The sequence below is a fragment of the Lithobates pipiens genome, unplaced genomic scaffold (genome assembly GCF_037356315.1).
Source record: "Lithobates pipiens isolate NorthernLeopardFrog02 unplaced genomic scaffold, aLitPip1_a1.2 Scaffold_23, whole genome shotgun sequence".
NCBI lineage: Eukaryota > Metazoa > Chordata > Amphibia > Anura > Ranidae > Lithobates > Lithobates pipiens.
This window is the reverse complement of record NW_027507785.1, coordinates 229,987,360-230,010,603: the sequence shown is the minus strand read 5'-3', so window position 1 is coordinate 230,010,603 and position 23,244 is coordinate 229,987,360.

Below are 23,244 nucleotides of genomic sequence, written 5' to 3'. Positions count from 1 at the left end.
TTGAATCTAGAACGCGAACTTACAGAACGCACTAAACACTTTAGTATGGCGGAATTTCGGGCATTACGGGATCTTATGCTCCTCTACGATGAAGGAGCTATTGAAGACCCTACTTCACAAACTACACCCCTCCCCAACACAGCTTCATCCACCCACATAGAACATTTAGAGGTGGCTTCTAAGAAATTTAAATTACGCTCTTGTAGATTCCCTGACCTCATGATATGTCCTACCATCTGGAATTTTCTTCAAACTACAATAAGAGATCTGAAACGACAGCATTGGCATGATGTTACTCCTAATCTTGATGTTGGACAGATCCAAGCATTAAAAACTTTACAGAAACATCCAGATTTGATCATCAAACAGTCGGACAAAGTTGGGAATATTGTCGTCATGACACACCACCAGTACCAGACCATGTCTATGACTATCCTCAACAACCCTATTTGGTATCGCCCGATTGACCAATCAGTACCTAATTCATTTCATCAGGAACTCTGTTTTCTCTGCACTGAGGCATTTATGGCAGGCCTCATTGACAGAGATACATTAGATTTCCTGATCCCTAAATTTCCGATGGTTCCTACCTTCTACGCCCTTCCGAAGACGCACAAAAATTTACCATTACCCCTTGGTAGGCCAATTGTCTCGGGGATTGACTCACTGACAGACCATGCCAGTAAACTGGTAGACGCCTATTTAATGCCACATGTGCGAAGACTCCCCTCTTACATTAAGGACACGACGGATTTGTTGCAACAACTGGAGGGGATCCAGATCCCTCCGGATGCCCTGCTCGTGGCGATCAATATCGAGGCTCTTTACTCGAGTATCCCCCACGGGCGGGGCATCCGGACGGCTGGATCCTTTCTGTATGAGCAGGAGATCAATACATGGCCATTTAATGAATTTATTTTAGCATTGTTGGAATTTATACTAACAAAGAACTACTTTACCTTTAATGACCAATTATATTTGCAAACCCAAGGCGTTGCCATGGGGACCTCCTGTGCCCCAGCGTATGCAAATTTATTTTTGGGGGGTTGGGAGAGACAAATTCACTCTGATGATAAACTTGCTCCATTCCTGGAGGACGCTCTTCTATGGTATCGCTATTTAGATGATTTATTTATGGTATGGACTGGAACTAAGGAAAGATTCCTCCAGTTCATGCAAGAATTAGATAACAATGAATTCAATTTGAAATTTACGTTTACCTTCGATACAGAGCGGATTCCATTTTTGGATCTCTTCATCATAAAGCAGCCCGATGGCACTTTATATACGGATCTCTATCGCAAACCCACCGCAGGCAATACTCTATTGTTTGCCACCAGTGCCCACCCGGAACCCTTGGTGCGCAGCATCCCGTTTGCACAGTTTCTGCGATTACGCAGAAACTGCAGCCGAGACGTTGACTTTAAAGTCCAAGCTGATGCCTTACATGACCGTTTATTAGCCAGGGGCTACACTCCCACTAATTTGAGGAAAGCCTTTAATAAGGCCGTGTCGCATCCAAGAGAAACATTATTACATAAACGACCTAAGACGACAAGTAATGAATCATTGAGATTCATCACAACATATTCTGCTCACCATAAAACTCTTCGGAATATCCTCACAAAAAACTGGCATTTACTCACGGAACATTATGTTCTAGCTAAATATATACGGCCTACTCCCGAATTAGTCTTTCGAAGAGCATGCTCCCTTCGGGATCGTTTAATGCATAGTCACTATACATCCACTAGTCCTATGCATAGACATTCTAGAGGTACATTTAAATGTAATAACTGCCCCCGTTGCCCATGGGTCCTGGAGGGTAACCAATTTATTCTACCTAATGGAGAAGTTTTTCTACCTCGTACGTTTTCTGATTGCAGTACGAAGGGTGTCATATACTTTATGACTTGTAAATGTGGAGCCTTTTATATTGGAAAGACTATTCGAGAGTTTAGACAGAGGATTGGTGACCACTTATATTACTCAGAAAGTGGGAAACTTACCACAATTGGTAGACATATTGGTTTTTACCATCGTTTTGATACCACAGTGATCCAATTCTTTGTCCTCGAAGTAGTCTTTCCAAATCCTAGAGGTGGAAATTGGGATCGAACGATCCTACAGAGGGAAACCCTGTGGATCGAACGACTCAATGCCACCCTACCACCAGGTCTCAATGAGACAATTTCTTACAAACCGTTTTTATAATAGGTGACGCTGTATATGCCACCAATAAAAAAAACCCTATCCATCCCCTCCCCCCCCCTTCTTTCCCCCCCCCCCTCCCTTCCTCCCCCCCACCCCCCCCTCCCCTAAATTTCCTAGGTGATTCTCTGGTGTACGTTTCTGTTTCTTTGTTCTGGGGGACTAGATCCCCTGGTTATAACATGTATATCTTTGTATACTAAAAATGATGTATAATATGTTATATGTTTTTTGCATAAGTGTGTTGCTTCCCGTGTTATAATGTTCCTATGTGTTGGGAGATGTGCTTTGACCCCTAGAATTGAGGGACAGTGCCTTATGGGTAGTATGGAGTGTCCTTGACTTTTTTTCCCCCTGGTGGACATGTGTTTCCCCTGGTCTGGACGATTTATTCGCCCGACTTGCAAGGGTTAACCCTTGGATCAATGATCCATTGGGGTTATTCCCTTGCGCACTGGCGCAGCAACAGTCTAGTACTGCACCTGCGCAGTGTGGGGCAACAGACCACATGACGTTCGGACGCCGCCGGGACTTGGCGTACGTCCGACGTGGTGATTGCTAGGTAACCCGTTCGGGCATTCTATCAGACCCCGAACGGACGCACCTGCGCAGTAGCGACCGATTAGTACGCCTGCGCGGTGCGGAGAGGCGCGCCACATGACGTCGGACGGCGCCGACTTCCGGCGGACGCCAGACGCCGTGTGTGTTGGGGAGTCTATTTAACGGTCGAATTGACCGCCGAATGGACAGGTGCGCACGGACTCCATCAGGGCTGCATTAGGATATTGTCCCCGCTGACAGGTAACCACTATATATGATGCTATTTACTTATTTACGAATTTGTGTAAACTCTTTCTTTGACGCATTGGCTTGGTAATGCCTGCGGTCCTCCTACCTTCTTTATATTTAAATGTTCTACATCCCCTTTGCAGTATTGATGGCCATTAAGCTATCTAACAGTGGACCTGGTATCTGATACTCAGCGAATGGTACAATATCCTTGCAAGCCTGCTTAACCATTTTGGTGTCTTGTTCTTACACGATCTCTTGATTGGCTCTTTGGTAAGCCGATTCGCTTTTATTTTAACCCCCTTTGGAATTAAGGATTTTTACTTGGGTGAAGGGTTCCTCTCTAATTTTCTCTTCATATTACTTAATCCACATGGATACACTTGACTACTCACGTTTGGTATTCTTACACATATATTTATATGAGATATTATGGTTTAAATCACTTTTTGATCTTATACCTTTGGAACTATATGTAGCCACTTCAACCTATTCCACCCTCACTCCTTCTCCCCTCCCTTCCTTCCCTCCTTTCCCCTCCCTTCCCCCTTTCCCTTCCCCTCCCTTCCCCCTTTCCCTTCCCCTTCCCCCTCCCCCTTTCCCCCCCCCCTTTTTTTTTTTCTTCCCTCCCCTCAACCCCCCCCCCCTTTTTTCCCTCTTATTTTCCCCCCCCCTTTCTCTTCCCTTTTCCCCCTCCCCCCCCCCTTCTTTCTCTCCCACCCCCCCCCCCCCCCCTAAAATCACGGTTTCACCCATCACGGTGTCCTTCCTTTCCTTTCCTCTCCTGCCCTTCTTCCCTTCCTTAATCCAAGATATACTTCTACCTAATTGATAAACGATCACAATATTATTTATCTAGAGCCGGCGCTTACCAATCCCCCATGTTCACCGTGGGGGGACTTTGTGGACTTCCTTGCCTGCAGCCTGTTCCTTGAAGTGGAGTGAGCGGATCTCCTTTTTTGCATATGGGGAATTTGTGTATGTAAAATCAATAACATCATGATAATTGTATTGCTTATAGTTTTATATGTGTGTATTATTTAATGATTGTGATACTTTTGTATAGATATCCTCCTGAAGAAGCGGGCCTTTTCCCGCGAAACTAGTCGAGGAAAATTATTGTGCACCCTCTACGGTTGAATGTTCCCTATGGAGAACCCGTCAGGAATACCTCAACTGTGATGTGCATATCATTGTACTTCTTCAAGTGATATTTCATTATTGTCTTGTTTTATATTTTGATTAAATATTATATCGATTTTAAATTCTATTGATGTTTTTCTATTACCAAGTACCGGTATAGTCCAATCTATTATAGGGCTGAATGGAACTACATATGGGGTTGGTGTGAGCGACTACCCGATACTTCCATTCGACCCTTCTTCTCTTTTAAAAAACTGTTACAGACCTTGGCGTGTTCTCAACGATTCCTGTCTGCTTGTGACCTTGACCTTTTGCATGTCCCTGACCATCCCTGTCTGCCTGTGACCCTGAACCTTTGGCGTGTACTCTGTTGTTCCTGTCTGCTAGTTGCCCTGACCTCTGCCTTATCCCCTTACTATCCTTGTCGTTCCAGCCTGCTGCTTCCTTCTCCTGTAGTCTACTGTGAGCGTGAGCTGTGAAACCCTAGGGGCCGCGACCTGGAGCCAGACTGCAGTGAAGTCCATCCTCACCACCGGAAGCTCTGGCGAACACCCGCTGGCTCTTAGACTCCGTGCCCTGGGGAATCTATGCTCCAGCTCCCATTGGGATCTGTGTTAGTGATCCTGTAGACCTGTGTCCTGAAACTCCCTGGGTATAATCCGCAGCAGTCAGTCCTAAGGTCCACTACCTAACGGTGCACTTCCGACTCCTACTGAGTGCATCTGTCATCTGGTCTCAGGTGACCTGACATTTAGGCACTGGTGCTGGTGCCACGACACTGCAACCTCTCCCAGATACTCTAGTTGGAGTGCAAGAATGAGCCCTGCTACAAAGCATTGCATCAAAAATTTTAATTACATGCCCCTGTTAAACAGGGGCTGAAAAATTGGGCCTTAGGCACTGGTGCTGGTGCCACGACACTTCAACCTCTCCCAGATATTCTAGTTGGAGTGCAGGAATGAGCCCTGCTGCAAAGTATTGCATCAAAAATTGTAATTACATGCCCCTGTTAAACAGGAGCTGAAAAATTGGGCCTTAGGCACTGGTGCTGGTGCCACGACACTTCAACCTCTCCCAGATACTCTAGTTGGAGTGCAGGAATGAGCCCTGCTGCAAAGCATTGCATCAAAAATTGTAATTACATGACCCTGTTAAACAGGAGCTGAAAAATTGGGCCTTAGGCACTGGTGCTGGTGCCACGACACTGCAACCTCTCCCAGATACTCTAGTTGGAGTGCAGGAATGAGCCCTGCTGCAAAGCATTGCATCAAAAACTTTAATTACACGCCCCTGTTAAACAGGGGCTGAAAAATTGGGCCTTAGCCACTGGTGGGGTCACCCAGAACCAAAAATGTTCTTCCAAGCTATCAGCAGGATCATTGAGGAAAAGGATAGTCAGTCAACATAACAGGACAGTCACTCAGCATCAGCATAGGCAGTCTTGAAGGGATGTGACAGTTAAAAAATTATTCGATTACATCAGCTTCAGGTGCTTGGTAGCTGGTGGTGATCCAAGACTGATTCATCTTTACGAAGGTCAGTCGATTGATCGAGTCGGTGGATAGGCGCACCCTGTGATCAGTTACAAAGTCTCCAGCAGCACTGAAGGTGCGTTCCGAAAGAACGCTGGATGAAGGACAGGCCAGTAGCTCAATTGCATACTGTGCAAGCTCTGGCCAGTGATCCTTCCTCAAGACCCAATAACCCAGAGGATTTTCGGTGGGAAAGGTGTCCAAGTCTGACCTTTCCCCTAGGTTTTCCTGCACCATGTAAATCAGATGATGGCGATGGTTGCTGGAACCGATCATACTTTGGGGCTGTGGACTAAAAATTTGTGTGAACGCATCGGTCAGACGGCCACCTTCTCCACCGCTCCTTCTGTGACTGACCGAAGCCTCAGCAACACGTTGTCCAGGACCAAGAGTTTATAACCTCCCACTCTCTGGGAACTCGTTGCACAAGGCCTTCCGGAGATGTCTCATCCTCTACTCCCTCTGTGACGGCAAGATAAGGTCTGAAACCTTACCCTTGTACCATGGATCAAGGAGAGTGGCCAACCAGTAATGGTCCCTCTCCTTGATCCGAAGAATATGAGGATACTTCCGCAGGCTTTGCAGGATCAGGGAGGCCATGCAGCGTAGGTTAGCTGAGGCATTCGGTCCGGAGTCCTCTAAGTCACTAAGGACAACATGATCCGCAGCCACCTCCTCCTAGCCACGTACAAGTACACGGGTTTCTTGGGACTGTAAATCATCCCTAAAAGACTTAAAATAAAAAAATAACTGCGCTATCCCACAAAATAATTGTTTCTAGCAAGTAATTAAACCTATAATCTCCAGCAATGTTTCTTATGTGCATCAAACAAAATATCACCAAAAGGGTGATCACTGTAAATCTGATGTGACTATTATAATAGAAATAAATTACGATAAAAGAAAAAAAAAAATAATGATAACAAATATATGTGGTTGATACAAATAACAATACTTATCAATCTCACTAGGAAATATCAAATAAATTAATAAATAAATAAATTCATTGTGAGATATCAGATGAATAAATAAATAAATAAATAACTAAAAACATGATTGAACTCAATAGTGCTTAAAAAGAGAAATGTGCAATAATCAATGAAATTAGATAAATATATAAATGTGCTCAATAAAGTGCTCTAAAAGAAGAAAAAAAGAGAAAGTGCAACAGTCCGTTGGATTAAAGATATTCTTCCAGCGAAATTCTGTGTGAAGAAAAAACTTCCTTCACCACCAGTGTGCTGATTGGCAATTGGCTGAATGCGTGCTTACCAGACCAAAAAGGAATCTCAGCTCATAACACATGTCATTAGAACTCCTAAGAGACCATCGGAATGGGACAGCAACAAATCCTTCTAGAACGACCTCCACTGACGGGATCCCGTCAGTAAACGGGACTTCAACAGCGGATCCGCTGATGAAGTCCCATTCAGGACGATACACGTGCGGGAGGACCCTGGAATGTCACTGCAACCACCTTACTGCATTGTTTAAAGCGGTAGTCCACCGGGACTCCGCGTTTTTTTTTTTTTTTTTTAAAGCCAGCAGCTACAAATACTGCAGCTGCTGACTTTTAAAATAGTGACACTTACCTGTCCAGCACGCCCGCGATGTCGGCACCCGAAGCCGATTTCTAGATCGTCTCTCGGGTGCTGCCGCCGCCATCTTGGGTATGGGAATCAGGAAATGGAGCCTTTCGGCTTCATTTCCCGGTTCCCTACTGCGCATGCGCGAGTCGCGCTGCGCAATAAGGATGGTCCCCGCTGCCTCTGGGATCTGTGTGTTTCCCAGCAGGCAGCGGGGCACTTGCGGAAAGGGGCGGGCACTTGCGGAAAGGGGCATAATCTACGCCCCTTTCCGCAGAGAGCTATCCCGGAAGTGGGTGCAGATACCTGTACTGTACAGGTATCTGCACCCCCTCCCCCCTGAAAGGTGCCAATTGTGGCTCCGGAGGGGGGGAGGGTTCCGATGAGCGGAAGGTCCACTTTAGGGTGGACCTCCGCTTTAAGTGAACTTCGTTCATCCATGCTTATAATCCAGCACTAGTTGTAGTGCTCTGTATGTGAGTACCTGTCTTTTGGCAATAAATTTGTTTTTTATCTATACAGTCTGCACTATATATATTTTTCTATTTTATAATGTCCATGTGGGGAGTTTGAGCCATCATTGATGACAACGCTGTGATATCCAAGGAGCTGAGTTACACCTTTTTGATCCACCTGAATCCTGGTACATGACCACTGGCAGTGGTGAATGCTCCATTTGACCTATCTGCTCAGTCAGGGGTCAATTCTTTAAGGTGAGCGGTTTGGCTGTCTGGTGGTGGGAGCACCTGTTTTTTGGGGATTAAGGATATCAGTATGCATTCTATCCACTGAGAAGAATGAACGATTGTGGATCAGTACCATCATAGACTGTTCATTCACTTTGTATCATTTTCCTTTTTATGTTGTTGTTCATCTTGAGAGACTTTATATAATATCAATAGGGTTTTTTTTTCAGCTCTGCACTGCTCTGTTAATGAGGCATGGACATTGGCTTCCACATGCCAGTAGAGAGCCAGAATCATTTCCTTCCATGAGAAAAAATGGCGTTTGGGGACCTGCCACTGAGGAACTGCACATTACACAAACTCGCGTAAGGGGGCAGAGTCTACCAACTGAAAAGGCAGCAGCTACAGTGCTAGCAATTTAGCCAAGCTAGCATTCAACCGCTGGGCATGTGAATGGCTGGGAGTGAACTTCTTTCGACGGTCCAGCAGCTGGGGCAGGGAAATTTGCCTGGTACAATCTGACGTCGGTGTACTGCTAGCAGAGTGCCCGCAAGTACTTGGCTGTGACACACCTAATTCTACACCTTCATTCCTCTCAGTGCAGGTTTCAGAGAGGACTGAAGGTCTAGTGGGGTTGGAAATCCCAGCTGATGAGGAGCAAGGAGAGCTCCGCTTTGTTCTTTGGTGTGGGTCTTTAAGGTATGCTTGCCAACGAGCTGCATGGCAGGTCAACATATGTCTGGACAAGCATGTGGTGCCCAAGCAGCTGATGTTTTGGCCACGTGAGATACGCTTGAGACATATGTTGCAGATAGCAGCGGTGCGTTCTGATGCACTCTTCTCCAAAAAGGCCCACAACAAAGAACTTTTGGAATAACATGCAGAGGCAGCGCCGTGCACAGGCGGAGCTCTGTGGTGTGATTCAGTCGGTGTGCTGCCCCTAAGCTGGTCCCCGGAGGGCATCCTGCCTCGTTGGAGATGTGCCTCCTCCTCCTCCTCCTCTCTCCTATCAGGCACCCACATGGAGTCAGTGACCTCATCATCCACTCCCTCTTCATCACTGGAGCAAACCTGGCAGTATGCTGCAGCTGATGAAACATGACTGCCAGATTGCTGTCCTTCTTGAGCATCCCCTCTCTCTGCGCTCAGACTACTGCCTTCCTCTAGCTGGGTATCATCATCATAGCCTTCAAAACGCTGGCCATCCTCCTGGAGCATGTACCCAACACTGTGGTCAAACAGTTCGGGGGACTCCTCAGGAGGACATGGTGGGTCTAGGGAAGGAGTGACTGATTACATTGAGACGAGGGAAGAGGATGCGTTGGCAGCTGCTTTGCTAGTACCCTAAGCCTGGGTGAGAGAGGATGAGGAGGATGAGGAGGGCTTGGTCATCCACTCTACCAAGTCTTCGGCATGATGCGGCTCAACATGTCCAGCTGCCGAAAATAAGGACAAGTGTGTCCCATGGCCATGTGCTGATGACAATGCACCGCGTCCATGACCAGCACTGTTGTCTCTAGACACAGAGCCTGCTTGCCCCCTTTTATTGGCTCGTGACTGTCTGCCTTTCCTTGTTGGCCTTCCAGACATAGTAATAGCCTGCAGGGAGATGGGAAAACCAACAATTGGGTAGGTTTAGATGCACACTGAGCAGATGACACAGTTCACTGACTGTAATTACTGCAGCTGCCTGCCTGTGTTACAGAAACAGAAGAACACCAGTAATAAAGGGTAGCTTCAGGTGTATACTGTGCTGGAGGCCCATAACACCCTCTTTAACTGCTGCAGATGCCTGTATTACAGAACACCAGCAATAAGGGGTATCTTCAGGTGTATACTGTTCTGGAGGCTCACAACACCCACTTTAACTGCTGCAGATGCCTATATTACAGAAGACCAGTAATAAAGGGTAGTTTCAGGTGTATATTGTGCTGGAGGCACAGAACACCCACTTTAACTGCTGCAGATGCCTGTATTACAGAACACCAGCAATAAGGGGTATCTTCAGGTGTATACTGTGCTGGAGGCACACAACACCCATTTTAACTGCTGCAGATGCCTGTATTACAGAACCCCAGCAATAAGGGGTATCTTCAGGTGTATATTGTGCTGGAGGCGCACAACACTCACTTTAACTGCTGCAGATGCCTGTATTACAGAACACCAGCAATAAGGGGTATCTTCAGGTGTATACTGTGCTGGAGGCACACAAAACCCATTTTAACTGCTGAAGATGCCTGTATTACAGAACACCAGTAATAAAGGGTAGCTTCAGGTGTATACTGTGCTGGAAGCACACAAAACCCACTTTAACTGCTGCAGATGCCTGTATTACAGAACACCAGTAATAAAGGGTAGCTTTAGGTGTATACTGTTCTGGAGGCACACAACACCCACTTTAACTGCTGCAGATGCCTGTATTACAGATCACCAGTAATAAGGGGTATCTTCAGGTCTATACTGTGCTGGAGACACACAACACCCACTTTAACTGCTGCAGATGCCTGTATTACAGAACACCAGTAATAAAGGGTAGCTTCAGGTGTATACTGTGCTGGAGGCACAAAACACCCACTTTAACTGCTGCAGATGCCTGTATCACAGAACACCAGTAATAAAGGGTAGCTTCAGGTGTATACTGTGCTGGAGGCACAAAACACCCACTTTAACTGCTGCAGATGCCTGTATCACAGAACATCAGTAATAAAGGGTAGTTTCAGGTGTATACTGTGCTGGAGGCACACAACACCCACTTTAACTGCTGCAGATGCCTGTATTACAGAACACCAGTAATAAAGGGTAGTTTCAGGTGTATACTGTGCTGGAGGCACACAACACCCACTTTAACTGCTGCAGATGCCTGTATTACAGAACACCAGTAATAAAGGGTAGCTTCAGGTGTATACTGTGCTGGAGGCACAAAATACCCATTTTAACTGCTGCAGATGCCTGTATCACAGAACATCAGTAATAAAGGGTAGCTTCAGGTGCATACTGTGCTGGAGGCACACAACACCTGCTTTAACTGCTGCAGATTAGTGATGGACGAACTTCCGACGGGACGTTTCGCGAACGCGAAATGCGAACGGACCCAAACGTTCGCGAAACCGAACGTTCGCCGCGGGCCCCATTGACTTCAATGGGAGGCGAACTTTGCAAACCTTCATGTCGAATTTGCGGCCACGTGGTAATTATTAGGGGGTAAAACGTAGTCCCACCATCTGGACAATGACATAATACATGTATGAGGTGAATTTGGGATCGATAACTACAAGCATTTTTATTTTATTTGGGAAATTGTTCTAACAATTCAGGACTATGGAGCTAATGAAGGCAATGGAGGAGAGGGAAGGTCAGGGACCAGGGTAGGCAAAGAAGAGGGTGCAGGAGATGATCACCAGCAGCGTGACATACCGGAATGACACATGCACCGTGATAGAGGCATCTGACAGCAGCACCGTAATACAGAGCACTGACAGCAGCACCGTGACATACAGCGCTGACAGCAGCACCGTGACATACAGCGCTGACAGCAGCACCGTGACATACAGCGCTGACAGCAGCACCGTGACATACAGCGCTGACAGCAGCACCGTGACATACAGCGCTGACAGCAGCACCGTGACATACAGCGCTGACAGCAGCACCGTGACATACAGCGCTGACAGCAGCACCGTGACATACAGCGCTGACAGCAGCACCGTGACATACAGCGCTGACAGCAGCACCGTGACATACAGCGCTGACAGCAGCACCGTGACATACAGCGCTGACAGCAGCACCGTGACATACAGCGCTGACAGCAGCACCGTGACATACAGCGCTGACAGCAGCACCGTGACATACAGCACTGACAGCAGCACCGTAAGCAGCCCCAGGAGGAAGTCAGCACAGCACAGGGATGGTGTGATCCCCTCATAATAAGAACCCCCAGGAGGAAGTCAGCACAGCACAGGGATAGTGTGATCCCTTCATAATAAGAACCCCCAGGAGGAAGTCAGCACAGCACAGGGATATCATAAGCAGCCCCAGTAGAAATATGACACCGCTCAACCTCTTCAAAGAGGAGGGTAGGGGCATATAGTACGGTGTGCTTTTTTGGGTCAAGGAAGTGAGCCAAATGAATTAAGAAGGTCTGTGTGCTTGATTAAAAAAATAGTTTATAGACATATACATGGTCTACTGGTCACATGTGTTGAATTCCTCCGAGATCCATGCCTCATTCATTTTTAGAAATGTGAGGTAGTTAACACTGTGGTGAGCTAGGCGAGTACGCTTATCGGTCACAATCCCCCCTGCTGCGCTGAACGTCCTTTCGGACAGGACACTGGATGAGGGGCAAGCCAACAGTTCGATTGCAAATTGGGCAAGCTCTGGCCAGAGGTCAAGCCTGCCCACCCAGTAGTCTAGGGGTTCATCACTCCTCAGAGCGTCCACATCGGCCGTTAACCCAATGTAGTCGGACACCTGACGGTCTAGGCGTTCCCTGATGCTGGATCCGGATGACACCTGTCGATGGGTCGGCTGAAAGAATGACCTCATATCCGAAGTCACCAACACATCTTCAAACCGGCCTCTTCTTGCAGGCGCTGTTGGATTGGTACCCGCAAATCCTTCTCTGGGAGTGGGAATTGCTCCTCTGCCAGCGCACGCAAAAGCAGAATGCAGCATTTCTCGAAGCAAGGCCTGGAAGTGCTGCATTCTGACAGCCCTCTGCGACGGCGGTAACATTTCCGCCATTTTGTGTTTGTACCGGGGGTCTAAGTACGTTGCCACCCAGTACTGGTCCTTGACCCTCATGCTTTTTATACGGGGGTCCCTATTAAAACACTGGAGCATGAAGGCCCCCATTTGCACTAAAGTGGAAGCGGTGTGGTGGCCTGGCTCCTGCTCATCATCCAGGATAATGTCGTCCTCTTCATTCTCCTCTCCCCATCCTCGCACAACAGGGATCCCAGAAAGGTTTAAAGCATGCTCTTCTTGCTCCTGCTCATCCGCCCCGGCACCATCCTCCTCTGACTCCTCATCAGACTCCTGTTGTTGACTTGTCTCAGATAGAGTAGCCCCCCCTGGGAATTCATCCAGCATTGCGACTTCCTCATCTTCCCGCTCCTGCTCCTCCACAGCCTGATCAATGACACGACGCAATGCACGCTCCAGAAAGAAGGCATAAGGTACCATGTCACTGATGGCGCCATGGCTGCGACTGACCAGTTTGGTGATCTCCTCAAATGGCCGCAGAAGTCTGCATGTGTCGCGCATGAGCAGCCACTGGCGCGGTGAAAAAAAACCCAGCTCCCCAGAACCGTTTCTTTCGCAGAGTTCATACAGGTAGACGTTAACTGCACGTTTCTGCTGGAGCAGCCTATCAAGCATATAGAAGGTTGAGTTCCATCGCGTCGGGCAATCGCAAATAAGACGTCTGACCGGCAGATGGTGTCGCCGCTGAATGTCAGCAAGGCGAGCCATGGCCGTGTAAGATCTTCTGAAATGGGCCGAGATTTTCCTTGCCTGCCGCAAGATGTCCTGGACCCCAGGGTATTTGACAAGGAATCGCTGCACGACCAAGTTTAAGACGTGTGCCATGCACGGCACGTGCGTGATTTTGCCCTGTTTCAATGCGCTAAGCAGATTGGCACCGTTGTCACACACCACTTTACCAACTGTCAAATTGAGCGGTGTTAGCCACTCATCTGCCTGTGAACGCAAAGCTGAAAGGAGTGCCGGGCCAGTGTGGCTCTTTGCTTCCAGGCACAACAGACGCAGCACGGCATGGCAACGTCTCACCTGGCATGTGGAATAGGTTCTGGGGAGCTTGGGCGGTGCAGTGGAAGAGACGCTAGCAGCGGAAAAGGAGGAGGCAGCTGAGGAGGAGAGGGAGGAGGATGGAGTAGGAGGAGGAGAAGAAGAGTCAGGCCTGCATGCAATCCGTGGCGGTAAAACCAAATCTACACGGGTGCCACGGGTTACATGCTTGACGGCCGTCAGAAGGTTCACCCAGTGGGCAGTAAAACTGATATACCTTCCCTGCCCGTGTTTGCTAGACCACGTGTCTGTGGTCAGATGTATCTTGGCACCGACACTGTGTGCCAGAGATACATTCACTTGCCGCTGAACATGGCCATATAGCTCTGGGATGCCCTTCTCTGAGAAATACTTCCTTCCTGGGACCTTCCATTGTGGTGTTCCAATGGCCACAAATTTGCGAAAGGCCTCCGAGTCCACCAGTTTATATGGCAGTAGTTGGCGGGCTATGAGTTCTGACAAGCCAGCCGCCAACCGTTGGGCAAGAGGGTTATCCGGCGTCATCATTTTTTTACGCTCAAACATTAGGCCCACGGAAGCCTGCCTTTTTGCAGAAAAATGTGAGCTTGGCGTGATGGAAGGTGGAGTGGAGGACAATTGTGAGGAGAGAGGAGAAGGAGAAGTAGAAGACGAGGCTGGACGGTGAGAGCCTGCAGTGTGGCTTTGTGTGTTCCGTTGCTCCCACTGGGCTCGGTGATGGCTGCTCATGTGCCTTCTTAAGGCGGTCGTCCCTAGGTGAGTATTGGGCTTACCGCGACTAACGCGTTGACTGCAAAGATTGCAGATGGCAACGCTATTGTCAGCAGCGGACACGTTAAAAAAAGCCCACACTGCGGAGCCATGTGCCGGTGTCCTGGGAGCGCCAGATGTGACCGTACATGGTCGATGACTCGCTCCTGATACATTTGCAGTCTGCTTTGTCCCTGCTGTGCAATGTAAGTCATTGCTGCTTCTCCTCCCTATCTGCTGGTCCATATCTCCCTCTGAACTCCCCTCCTCTTCCTCTCTTGTGGGCACCCACGTGACATCACTTGACACGTCATCATCAACGTCACCTTCCCCACCGCTATAAGTAGAGATCTCGGAGTAGGCAGCAACACCGGGGACCAACCTCCTCCTTGGGCTGATCTGGGTACTGGCGTCAGACTGCTGAGTAGCGCTTGTTGCTACCTCCTCTTCCTGATCCAATACCAAGAGTGGCTGCGCATCAGAAATGTCCTCTTGATATGGATCGGAAAATAATTCCAGTGACTCAAGCGGAAGGTATGTGGTGGTGGTGGTGGTGGTCGTGTTGTTGGTGGTAGTGTCTTTGGGGGTGCACATAGCAGAGAGTGAAGAAGAGGGTGCAGATCGAGAGGATGAGGAGGGTGCAGAAGAGTAAGGCTGAGCGAGCCACTCAACCAAGTCTGGTGCATCCTTTAAAGTAATTGAACGCACCTTCTGCAACTTCCCACTTTGGCTCAAGCCTGTTGCTCCTGCCCTACCCCTACCACCCCTGCGGAAGGGCCTGCCTCTTCCTCTGCCTGTCATTTTTTAAATGACCCTGTGACAAAACTCTTAGTCCCTATACCGATGAAGGACTGCTGCAGTATAGGGCAGCGGTCAGCAGTGGTGCACGTCAACCCTATCTATTGTGGACCGATAGCGGTCCTTACAGAACAGCAGACTGTACCGCACTCAAGCCTATGTACCGTAGCACCCTATACCAAGTTACCAGTCCTTATAAGAACTTTTGTGGACCAAGCAGGTTGTGTATTAGTGTTTAGCAGACTGTACGTCAGTCCCTATACCGCTGAAGGACTGCTGCAGTATAGGGCAGCGGTCAGCAGTGGTGCACGTCAACCCTATCTATTGTGGACCGATAGCGGTCCTTACAGAACAGCAGACTGTACCGCACTCAAGCCTATGTACCGTAGCACCCTATACCAAGTTACCAGTCCTTATAAGAACTTTTGTGGACCAAGCAGGTTGTGTATTAGTGTTTAGCAGACTGTACGTCAGTCCCTATACCGCTGAAGGACTGCTGCAGTATAGGGCAGCGGTCAGCAGTGGTGCACGTCAACCCTATCTATTGTGGACCGATAGCGGTCCTTACAGAACAGCAGACTGTACCGCACTCAAGCCTATGTACCGTAGCACCCTATACCAAGTTACCAGTCCTTATAAGAACTTTTGTGGACCAAGCAGGTTGTGTATTAGTGTTTAGCAGACTGTACGTCAGTCCCTATACCGCTGAAGGACTGCTGCAGTATAGGGCAGCGGTCAGCAGTGGTGCACGTCAACCCTATCTATTGTGGACCGATAGCGGTCCTTACAGAACAGCAGACTGTACCGCACTCAAGCCTATGTACCGTAGCACCCTATACCAAGTTACCAGTCCTTATAAGAACTTTTGTGGAACAAGCAGGTTGTGTGTTAGTGATTAGCAGACTGTACGTCAGTCCCTATACCGCTGAAGGACTGCTGCAGTATAGGGCAGCGGTCAGCAGTGGTGCACGTCAACCCTATCTATTGTGGACCGATAGCGGTCCTTACAGAACAGCAGACTGTACCGCACTCAAGCCTATGTACCGTAGCACCCTATACCAAGTTACCAGTCCTTATAAGAACTTTTGTGGAACAAGCAGGTTGTGTGTTAGTGATTAGCAGACTGTACGTCAGTCCCTATACCGCTGAAGGACTGCTGCAGTATAGATGAGCGGTCAGCAGTGGTGCACGTCAACCCTATCTATTGTGGACCTATAGCGGTCCTTACAGAACAGCAGACTGTACCGCACTCAAGCCTATGTACCGTAGCACCCTATACCAAGTTACCAGTCCTTATAAGAACTTTTGTGGAACAAGCAGGTTGTGTGTTAGTGATTAGCAGACTGTACGTCAGTCCCTATACCGCTGAAGGACTGCTGCAGTATAGGTGAGCGGTCAGCAGTGGTGCACGTCAACCCTATCTATTGTGGACCGATAGCGGTCCTTACAGAACAGCAGACTGTACCGCACTCAAGCCTATGTACCGTAGCACCCTATACCAAGTTACCAGTCCTTATAAGAACTTTTGTGGACCAAGCAGGTTGTGTATTAGTGTTTAGCAGACTGTACGTCAGTCCCTATACCGCTGAAGGACTGCTGCAGTATAGGGCAGCGGTCAGCAGTGGTGCACGTCAACCCTATCTATTGTGGACCGATAGCGGTCCTTACAGAACAGCAGACTGTACCGCACTCAAGCCTATGTACCGTAGCACCCTATACCAAGTTACCAGTCCTTATAAGAACTTTTGTGGAACAAGCAGGTTGTGTGTTAGTGATTAGCAGACTGTACGTCAGTCCCTATACCGCTGAAGGACTGCTGCAGTATAGGTGAGCGGTCAGCAGTGGTGCACGTCAACCCTATCTATTGTGGACCTATAGCGGTCCTTACAGAACAGCAGACTGTACCGCACTCAAGCCTATGTACCGTAGCACCCTATACCAAGTTACCAGTCCTTATAAGAACTTTTGTGGAACAAGCAGGTTGTGTGTTAGTGATTAGCAGACTGTACGTCAGTCCCTATACCGCTGAAGGACTGCTGCAGTATAGGTGAGCGGTCAGCAGTGGTGCACGTCAACCCTATCTATTGTGGACCGATAGCGGTCCTTACAGAACAGCAGACTGTACCGCACTCAAGCCTATGTACCGTAGCACCCTATACCAAGTTACCAGTCCTTATAAGAACTTTTGTGGACCAAGCAGGTTGTGTATTAGTGTTTAGCAGACTGTACGTCAGTCCCTATACCGCTGAAGGACTGCTGCAGTATAGGGCAGCGGTCAGCAGTGGTGCACGTCAACCCTATCTATTGTGGACCGATAGCGGTCCTTACAGAACAGCAGACTGTACCGCACTCAAGCCTATGTACCGTAGCACCCTATACCAAGTTACCAGTCCTTATAAGAACTTTTGTGGAACAAGCAGGTTGTGTGTTAGTGATTAGCAGACTGTACGTCAGTCCCTATACCGCTGAAGGACTGCTGCAGTATAGGTGAGCGGTCAGCAGTGGTGCACGTCAACCCTATCTATTGTGGACCTATAGCGGTCCTTACAGAACAGCAGACTGTACCGCACTCAAGCCTATGTACCGTAGCACCCTATACCAAGTTACCAGTCCTTATAAGAACTTTTGTGGAACAAGCAGGTTGTGTGTTAGTGATTAGCAGACTGTACGTCAGTCCCTATACCGCTGAAGGACTGCTGCAGTATAGGTGAGCGGTCAGCAGTGGTGCACGTCAACCCTATCTATTGTGGACCGATAGCGGTCCTTACAGAACAGCAGACTGTACCGCACTCAAGCCTATGTACCGTAGCACCCTATACCAAGTTACCAGTCCTTATAAGAACTTTTGTGGACCAAGCAGGTTGTGTATTAGTGTTTAGCAGACTGTACGTCAGTCCCTATACCGCTGAAGGACTGCTGCAGTATAGGGCAGCGGTCAGCAGTGGTGCACGTCAACCCTATCTATTGTGGACCGATAGCGGTCCTTACAGAACAGCAGACTGTACCGCACTCAAGCCTATGTACCGTAGCACCCTATACCAAGTTACCAGTCCTTATAAGAACTTTTGTGGAACAAGCAGGTTGTGTGTTAGTGATTAGCAGACTGTACGTCAGTCCCTATACCGCTGAAGGACTGCTGCAGTATAGGTGAGCGGTCAGCAGTGGTGCACGTCAACCCTATCTATTGTGGACCTATAGCGGTCCTTACAGAACAGCAGACTGTACCGCACTCAAGCCTATGTACCGTAGCACCCTATACCAAGTTACCAGTCCTTATAAGAACTTTTGTGGACCAAGCAGGTTGTGTATTAGTGTTTAGCAGACTGTACGTCAGTCCCTATACCGCTGAAGGACTGCTGCAGTATAGGGCAGCGGTCAGCAGTGGTGCACGTCAACCCTATCTATTGTGGACCGATAGCGGTCCTTACAGAACAGCAGACTGTACCGCACTCAAGCCTATGTACCGTAGCACCCTATACCAAGTTACCAGTCCTTATAAGAACTTTTGTGGAACAAGCAGGTTGTGTGTTAGTGATTAGCAGACTGTACGTCAGTCCCTATACCGCTGAAGGACTGCTGCAGTATAGGGCAGCGGTCAGCAGTGGTGCACGTCAACCCTATCTATTGTGGACCGATAGCGGTCCTTACAGAACAGCAGACTGTACCGCACTCAAGCCTATGTACCGTAGCACCCTATACCAAGTTACCAGTCCTTATAAGAACTTTTGTGGACCAAGCAGGTTGTGTATTAGTGTTTAGCAGACTGTACGTCAGTCCCTATACCGCTGAAGGACTGCTGCAGTATAGGGCAGCGGTCAGCAGTGGTGCACGTCAACCCTATCTATTGTGGACCGATAGCGGTCCTTACAGAACAGCAGACTGTACCGCACTCAAGCCTATGTACCGTAGCACCCTATACCAAGTTACCAGTCCTTATAAGAACTTTTGTGGAACAAGCAGGTTGTGTGTTAGTGATTAGCAGACTGTACGTCAGTCCCTATACCGCTGAAGGACTGCTGCAGTATAGGTGAGCGGTCAGCAGTGGTGCACGTCAACCCTATCTATTGTGGACCGATAGCGGTCCTTACAGAACAGCAGACTGTACCGCACTCAAGCCTATGTACCGTAGCACCCTATACCAAGTTACCAGTCCTTATAAGAACTTTTGTGGAACAAGTGAGTTGTGAATGTTTAGCAGACTGCAGCAGAAGGGCAGCAGTCAAGTATAATATCCTTTCTATATTTGGAAGAAAGAATATTATACATGTACAAGCCTATTACTGTACCACTGATACCAGTCCTGAAAAGAACCTTTGTGGAACTAATAATAACAGCAAGTCTTTAAAATTACCCTCACTGCCTGACAACACTGCTTCCTTCCTGTCCCTATACAAATTGGCAAAAAAAGAGAACGATTAGTGGTTACTGGAACAGCTCTTTTGTGGACCTTGATAGTAACAGCTAATGATGATGATGATGATGATGATGATGAAAGACTAATCTGGCTGTCCCTGTAGCATACACCGTCCTTTCCCTTTCTCTAAACTAACAAAAGACACTCAGGCTGCTGCAAGAATCAGCAGCACAGCAAACCTATCAACACCTAACACCTATACCAGTCCTGAAAAGAACTTTTGTGTACCAAATAGCTAGTGGTTTATCTCTCCCTACTCCACACAGGAACCTGTCCCTATCGTAACAGAAGAAAGAATGTAAAATGGCCACCGGATCGGGTGTATTTATAGGTTAGGGGGAATGTACAAGTGTCCATGTGCTGTCATGTCTCAATTGGCTGTCCTGTATCACATGATAAACGTGTCACCAAAGGTTAAAGTTCTTGTATACATTAAACACGTAAGTCCGCCGCGGCGAACGACGGAAAAAGGCGTTCGAACGTGCGGACCGCGAATGTCGGAAATTCGCCGCGAAACGACCGCCGGGCGAACCGTTCGGCCATCACTACTGCAGATGCCTGTATTACAGAACCCCAGCAATAAGGGGTATCTTCAGGTGTATATTGTGCTGGAGGCACAGAAAACCCACTTTAACTGCTGCAGATGCCTGTATTACAGAACACCAGTAATAAAGGGTAGCTTTAGGTGTATACTGTTCTGGAGGCACACAACACCCACTTTAACTGCTGCAGATGCCTGTATTACAGATCACCAGTAATAAGGGGTATCTTCAGGTCTATACTGTGCTGGAGACACACAACACCCACTTTAACTGCTGCAGATGCCTGTATTACAGAACACCAGTAATAAAGGGTAGCTTCAGGTGTATACTGTGCTGGAGGCACAAAACACCCACTTTAACTGCTGCAGATGCCTGTATCACAGAACACCAGTAATAAAGGGTAGCTTCAGGTGTATACTGTGCTGGAGGCACAAAACACCCACTTTAACTGCTGCAGATGCCTGTATCACAGAACATCAGTAATAAAGGGTAGTTTCAGGTGTATACTGTGCTGGAGGCACACAACACCCACTTTAACTGCTGCAGATGCCTGTATTACAGAACACCAGTAATAAAGGGTAGTTTCAGGTGTATACTGTGCTGGAGGCACACAACACCCACTTTAACTGCTGCAGATGCCTGTATTACAGAACACCAGTAATAAAGGGTAGCTTCAGGTGTATACTGTGCTGGAGGCACAAAATACCCATTTTAACTGCTGCAGATGCCTGTATCACAGAACATCAGTAATAAAGGGTAGCTTCAGGTGCATACTGTGCTGGAGGCACACAACACCTGCTTTAACTGCTGCAGATGCCTGTATTACAGAACCCCAGCAATAAGGGGTATCTTCAGGTGTATATTGTGCTGGAGGCGCACAACACTCACTTTAACTGCTGTAGATGCCTGTATTACAGAACACCAGCAATAAGGGGTATCTTCAGGTGTATACTGTGCTGGAGGCACACAAAACCCATTTTAACTGCTGCAGATGCCTGTATTACAGAACACCAGTAATAAAGGGTAGCTTCAGGTATATACTGTGCTGGAAGCACACAAAACCCACTTTAACTGCTGCAGATGCCTGTATTACAGAACACCAGTAATAAAAGGTAGCTTCAGGTGTATACTGTTCTGGAGGCACACAACACCCACTTTAACTGCTGCAGATGCCTGTATTACAGAACACCAGTAATAAAGGGTAGCTTCGGTGTATATTGTGCTGGAGGCACACAACACCCACTTTAACTGCTGCAGATGCCTGTATCACAGAACACCAGTAATAAAGGGTAGCTTCAGGTGTATACTGTGCTGGAGGCACAAAACACCCACTTTAACTGCTGCAGATGCCTGTATCACAGAACATCAGTAATAAAGGGTAGCTTCAGGTGTATACTGTGCTGGAGGCACACAACACCCGCTTTAACTGCTGCTGATGCCTGTATTACAGAACACCAGCAATAAGGGGTATCTTCAGGTGTATACTGTGCTGGAGGCACACAGCACCCACTTTAACTGCTGCAGATGCCTGTATTACAGAACACCAGCAATAAAGGGTAGCTACAGGTGTATACTGTGCTGGAGGCACACAAAACCCACTTTAACAGTGGTAGGTTTGCAAGCCACAAAGACACTGTCCCTGCCTATCCTACTCTTTCCCTGACCACCGCAACACACTACACAAGGCCGCCGCGCTGGGGGCCTTATATAGTGTGGGGCATGTACTTAACCCCCCTGAGCTATAATTGGCCACAGGCATCCTGCCTGTGGCCAATTATGGCTCTCCTCTTTGCCGGCGCTGTGATTGGCCAAGCATGCGGGGTCACAGTGCATGCTTGGCCAATCATGAGCCAGCAATGCACTGTGATGGCGCAGTGCATTGTGGGCCGTGAGCGCCACACGAATATGGCGCGAACGGCCCACAGAGTTCTGGCTTAGCCGAACTGGCGAACAGCCGGTGTTCGAGTTGAACATGCATTTGACTCGAACACCGAGCTCATCCCTACTCCCAAACCAGGATAGCCAGTGGCTCAAGAGCCAGTGCGAAAAGGCTGGGTGACAATGGGCATCCCTGTCTAGTGCCCCTCTGGAGGAGAAAAAAATCGGAGAGGGTATCGTCGGTGTGGACCCTGGCCCTAGGGGATTTATACAACAGAAAGTTGGGACCAAAGCCAAACCTTCTCAGTATTCCCCATAAATATACCCACTCTACGGAGTCGAAAGCTTTCTCCACGTCTAGAGAAGCTATAGCTCTAGTATCTCCATTGTCGTGAGTAGTGTCAAGATTAAGAAAAAGTCTGCATATGTTAATATCAGTGCCCTTCCCCGGCATGAACCCCGTCTGATCCTGATGGACCAAATCCTCTATTACAGTGGCCAATCTGAGAGCAAGGATTTTCGCTAGAAATTTAGCGTCTGCATTTATCAGCGATATGGGCCTGTAAGAGGCACAATCTTCAGGCTCTCTGCCAGGTTTGGGCACCAACACCACCACAGCTTCAGCCATAGAGTCAGGAAATGATTAGAGAGAGGAAGATTGCGAGAGCATAGAGACTAATCTGGGGGCCAACAGCTCCTGATGGACTGAGTAAAACTTGATGGGTATGCCGTCCGGACCAAGGGCCTTTCCTGCCTGCATACAACCCATGGCCGCCTGAACTTCCTCCAGCGTTATGTCCCTGTCCAGGGCAGTACTCTGATCTGGGTCTAGAGTAGGGAACGATACAAAGTCCAGGTACTCAGATAGTTCAGTAGTCGTATACTCCACCCTAGTGGAGTATAGTTCTTGGTAAAATTGCAAGAATCTATTGCTGATTGTCTCAGGGGTGGTCAATAGTGAACCATCTATGTCCCTCAGCCATACTATATGAGTCGCTGCATACTGCCCTTTAGACAAACAGGCTAAAAGCCTGCCATTTCTGTGTCCATATTCGAACACCCTCTGGGCACTGGCTAGCATAGATTTCTTAGTTAACTCTACCCACAACAGTGATAGTTCCCTAATGGCGC